Raw genomic sequence first — 5,768 nt, 5'->3', positions numbered from 1 at the left:
TCAAAAGTGATGTTGGTTTTAAGTATTCTTTTTGGATGTTACCATTTCTACTTTCAAACGAAGTACTTTCAAAACCTCTACTGCTGAAGCACAGCTATGTGTGCTTGCACAGCTCCAAGGAGTGGTTGTGTGGTTACTCCACAGTAAGGATTAGTCACACATTAACCACAGCTGTAAAAACATGTCTATGGGAAAATCACATCCAAACACTGATGGTCTTTGAGTCTGCTGCTTATTACTGAGGAGGTGGGTTTCTGTACCATTTTTCTTCAGCATTGTGCAACATACATCTGGCCTGTTTGCTATCATGATGCATCATAGCTTTTTCTCTGGCAGTCTTCTACCTCCCCCACTTCCATGAACCAATGTCTTCTGAGGTAGAACTGACTCAGCCAATGTTCCCAAACCAGCAGGTCTTAGCAGCAAGGGGGCACTCACACTGTTAAGAGTGTTTAGCCACACTATTTCATTGTCACCTGAGGCAAAGCAGGTGATGCCAAATGATGACTTAGGGCTCTGTGATTGTAACAACTTTAGGCCCGTGAGGAGCAAGGACACCCTTGCTCATTGCCAAGATGACACTACAGACTGTAGCAAGTGCTCTTGCTTTTTACTCAATAGAAAGCTGTCATCCATTACTGCCATTCTCTTCTCTACAGGTTACTACACCTCATTCTTACACAGGCCTTCAGCAACGTATGCTGCACTTGATTTCCAAGTCCTTCTCTCCAGATCTTCTCAGAGGTGATAAAGCTGAAGAACTCAGAGGGGAAGGAGAAAGAGGACAGCATGCCCTCTAGGAATGTGTGACTTGGTAGGGCCACTCTGCATCTAGCTTTGGCCTCTGATAATTGTTGGTGCTGCAGTACACACTTCAGGGCTTCCAGGAGAGGGTCCCAGATCATAATTAGACAACCATGGATTCTGTTCTCCTCCCACTGCTGTTGAATTCCCTTGAAAGAATGACAAACCTTCTTAATGTGAATATGTCTTGGGGGGGGGGGAAAGGTAGTGCAAATGAGAGATACACAAATAGGAATGCTTTCTCCAAAGCTGCTTTTGGCAAAGGAAGAAAAGCAGCGCTCATGAGGAGCATGTAATTACCATGTCCTCTGCCCCACCCTCACCGTCTCAAGAGAAAATTCTCTTTATACATTAGTCTGGCTTCTGAATTTACTGATTTGCTCCAGGCCTGTGTCACATGGCCCATTGCAAGTCAGCAACAAACAAAGTCTCTTTCATACAAATAAATGAGGCTCCTTTAGATTCAAGCTGCTTGTTGAGTACATCTAGGAGAACTGAGAATTGGGAACAAGGCAGTGCAGCTTTCTGGTATTGCTGGAAGTGATGTCCCTGTATTTGGGGACTGAAAGGGGGAATCCTCAGCAAGCTTCTGTGGTTCCATTCCTCACCGTGGCTCCTGCCCGGCAAAGGCAGTTTAGGCTGGGACAGGAACTTACATATTACCGTAATGTGAGAAGCTGAATTGCTCTGAGAAAGTGCATGTTTTCTGTACGTTGAGCTCATTTCCCTTGTTACCAAGCTCCACTGCCTCTAATGCCTGCTCCAGCTTGTTTTCCTGTTACCCCAGTAGCACGTGATTCAGACCATCCTTCCTCTTCCCTACCTGCAATGAGTAATAGAAGTTTGCCTCAGGCTCCTCACGTTTTCTTTACATGGGGCAACATAAACTCCAACTTTGCCTTGAGCAAGGAGCCATTACTATTCATCTAGAAAACCCCTCAGAGAAAAAGGAGATCTGAAATTATCACAGTGGGTTCCTACGCTGATCGTCATGTGTAGGAGGATCCTGCACAACAGAATTCCTCTGGCCAGTTAGGACACTTTGCATGTTATTTTACAAGTGCCTCTTGAGAAGTTTGCTTCTGTTCCAATCAATCCTCCAGCACCTTTCCATTCCATTCATTGATGTGAAATGAGGTAAGACCAGTAAGAAACACCGTGGTACAATCTTCATAGAGCACTGCTACCTCTTCCCCTCCAAAGGCCAGTTACACAGCTTTCTGGGCTGTAGCTAGTGCCTAGCCTGCTGCTACTTCTTCAGGCACGCAAGGCCTGTATCACAGCCAGGGAGCCAGAAAGTATACTGAAGCTTCGGGAATGAGTGTTTAACCTCCCCCCACCCCCTCCCCCCCTTAACATTACTGATGTTCTTGAAGCCAAATACTCCCTTGTTTATTCCAAAAAAGCAAACATGTTTTGTTTTGGGCTATATGTACACGGGCTTATCGGCCCAGCTCCAGCAGGGAGTGCCACAGCCGCACTCCAGGGCAGGCCTGCCCCCGGCCCTGCCCAGAGAGCTGCTTCAGGACAGCGTTGGCTTGGGGCAGGGGGAGGCACTGGGCCACTCCCAGTTCGGGCCCGGCGGAAGGGGGAGGTATCCAGCTACGAGCTGGCTGGGGTGGACCCTGCCCAGCAGCCAGCATGGAGGCCACAAGGGACCTCCCTTCGGGACACCCCAGGCCACCCTCCTGGAACTAGCATTGCTACTCTGCCCCATTCCATGCACGGGGGAAGTCCCAGGTCACAGTGGAAATGCTTTTCTGCTGCTCTCCTCAGCGTTCACACCCAGCATCGCTCAGCCCCCGCCACAGTGCCTGAGGCATGTGGACAGCCATCATGGTCCTCTCCACCGTGGAAGGGGGGCCCGAGAAGAGAACAGGGGATGAAAGTAGGCATGCAAAATTATTCTTGCAGAAAAATGGTTTAGGTAGTGAGAAACAAAGATGGAAAACATTTAAACACCGAGGACAAAGCTTCTCCACGCTAAGCCCAGCCTACACTTCCCTCCGTACACCTCAGCCCTGCTTGCTGCTCCCCCCCCGGCCCCAGGCTCTGGTGGGCTGCGCCATCCCGCCGCGGCACGCCCCCTGCTGCTCCTCCCTCCTATTGCAGGCCGCCCTACCTCAGGCAACTTCTCTAGGGCGTGAACGGACCCCTCTCATTGGCCCAGAGCTGCCATCGACTCCCCTGATTGGCCGAGCTCTGGCAGCCGTTAGGGTCGTTACGGAGCCTTTTGGAAACGACCAGAACCAGCTGCGGCCGGTACAGGCGGCCCCGCCGCCTCTCACAGAGGCCTCGCCTGCAGCACCCCGCGCCCAGACCCTGTTGTTGGTGCCCAGCAGAGGTCCCCCCTCACCCCTGCAGAGCCGAGGCTGAAGAGCTGCCACCGGAGCAGCCGTTGGTGACAGACTCTGCCCTCAGCACCATCACCACCTCCACAGACTCACACTGCAAGCGCGACCTGTCTTGTGGGGAACAGGGGTGGTCACAGGGACGAGGCCTCCCTGCCCCCAGCAACCCTTGCCCTCCGCCCCTGCAAGGCACCAGAAGACAGACATGCAGCAGCTGGAGCGCCTGATCATTGCCAGCTGACCTTGTCTTGCTATGACACACACCTCCAAGAACACCTCCAGCCATTCGAATGGTCCAATATCACGGCTTCCACACTTCGTCCCTCCTGGGGGGCAGCTGCTGGCAGTAACTGCAGGATCGGTGTGTGGCTCTGCACAGCCCTCTATTAGCCGATGCCAAAGCCTCGCTCCCTCTGCGGGGCAGCATTGACATGTGGCCGTAGCCCCCAGGTTCTCAAAGCCAGGGTCTCTCCAGGCATCAGCTGCACCCCTGTGGCTCCGGCTTCCCTGCACCTCCACAGGCACTGCGAGGGGATCTCCCTGGGCAGGGACTGTGGGCAACCCTGAGGAGCTCTGCTCCACTTTGCACAGCAGGCAGAGAAGGGCCTTTGGGAGCTGCTCTGTGGCTCATGGCACAGGAACAAAGTAATTTTCAAGAGAACTGGAAGGTGTTAATTCAAAGTTGTTAATTCAAAGCCAGTAAAAGAAAAGGCTGCATTTTACCAGTACGGGGCAGCCCCTCACCCTCTCTCACATAGGACATCCCTGCAGCATCCCTGCTACAAAACACTGTCAAGGAAAACCCTGTGCACACAGAAACGAGATGCACCCATGGAAGCAGGGAGGGAGAACAGGAAGAACAGCAGCGAGAAAACTCATGTGTGGAAATAAAGGCAGAAGAATCACTCTCCCAACTATTGTCATTAGCAAAGGACACTTGGGGAATTTATCTTAATTTTGAACATAGAATTACTGGTATAGCTATTGGGAAGCAAAGATGATAAACATTTGGGTTGTTGGGAACCTCATGAAGTTCAGCAAGGGGAAGTGTAAAGTCCTACACCTGGGAAGGAACAACCCTATGTACCAGTATATGCTGGGGGCCAGCCAGCTGGAAGGCAGCTTGGCGGAAAAGGACTGAGGGATCCTGGTGGACACATGAGCCAGCAATATTCCCTTGCAACAAAAGCGGCTAATGGTATCCTGGTCTGCATGAGGCAAAGTATTGCCAGCAGGCTGAGGGAGGTAACCATTCTCCTTTATTCAGCACTGGTGAGGTCACACCTGGCTCCTATGTCCAGTTTTGGGCTCATCAGTACAAGAGAGACATGGACGTACTGGAGAGAGCCTAACAAAGGGCCACTAAGGTGATGAAGGTACTGGAGCATCTCACATATGAGGAAAGGCTGAGAGAGCTGGGACGGTTCAGCCTAGAGACAAGAAAGCTCAGGGAAGATCTTACTAATTTATGTAAATACCTGAAGGGAGGATGCAAAGAATATGCAGCCAGATTCTTTTTGGTGGTGCCCAGTGACAGGACAAGAGGCAAGGGGCACAAACTGAAACATGGGAGGTTCTCTCTGAACATCAGGAAACCCTTTTTCACTGTGAGGGTGACCAAGCACCGGCACAGGGTTATCCAGGGATGTGGTGGAGTTTCCATCCTTGGAGATGTTCAGAAGCTGCCTGGACACAGTCCTGGGCAACTGGATCGAGGTGGCACTGGCTGAGCAGGGGGCTTGGATCAGGTGACCTCCAAGGTCCCTACCAACCTCAATCATTCTGCAATTTAAACACTTAAGGAAATGCAGGGGAACCTGCAAGAGCTCTTCCATCGCACTCCATTCTGACAATCCTCACTGCACTTTTCTTCTTGTTGGGGGATGCTGCTCACATCCTGCACCTAAGATTTTCTCTTGCTCCAGTATGTACATGAGAATGTAGAGCTCCTAGTAAGCCCCAGAGCTCAGGGCTGTGATCCTTCCAGTCTCCCAGGGCTTTCAGTCACCTCTGTGCCACAGCCAGAGATCAGCTGCCCTGAAAGGGAGAGGCAGGGATTTTGCAGATGAACCCACCCCATACCACAGCAAGGAGGAGAGTGGTGCCCACAGAGGCATTTACCTCCTATTCCCAGGGTCACTGCTTATTATCATACAGCCAGAACAGGTGCTGGGGCCTCCATCTTCTTGGTCCCATGGCGGACACCAAACTTCATTCCTCTCTGCAACTTGCTGCCTTGAGGGACCTGCACTGCTCCCAGCACTGAAGTGCACTGAAGCAGCTGTGGTGTGCAGGGGACTTGCAGGAAACCAGGTAGATCTACACTACCTCTGGAAGCCTGAGGCATAAGGCAAGCCCCAGGTCCCCATCCTCAGGAACCTTATTGATGGCCACTGTGGTCTTCTCCCCAGAAGCTGGCACCAGAGCTGTTGCCTATATTACCAGTTCAATGAGGTGGAAGAAGTGAGTAGGGCATGAAGCCACTGCTCCTCCACACGCAAAAAAGAATCCCACAGGCACATTGCAGAAGAAATACATTTATTGTGAAAATGCCTGATCTTGGTAGAGGGATTTGCTGCTCCCTGGGTACACAGGCCACAGGGACCTGCTTCC

The sequence above is a fragment of the Falco naumanni genome, chromosome 6 (genome assembly GCF_017639655.2).
Source record: "Falco naumanni isolate bFalNau1 chromosome 6, bFalNau1.pat, whole genome shotgun sequence".
NCBI classification, from domain to species: Eukaryota; Metazoa; Chordata; class Aves; order Falconiformes; family Falconidae; genus Falco; species Falco naumanni.
The sequence above is the reverse complement of the archived record's forward strand: the minus strand, read 5'-3'. Positions refer to the sequence as shown.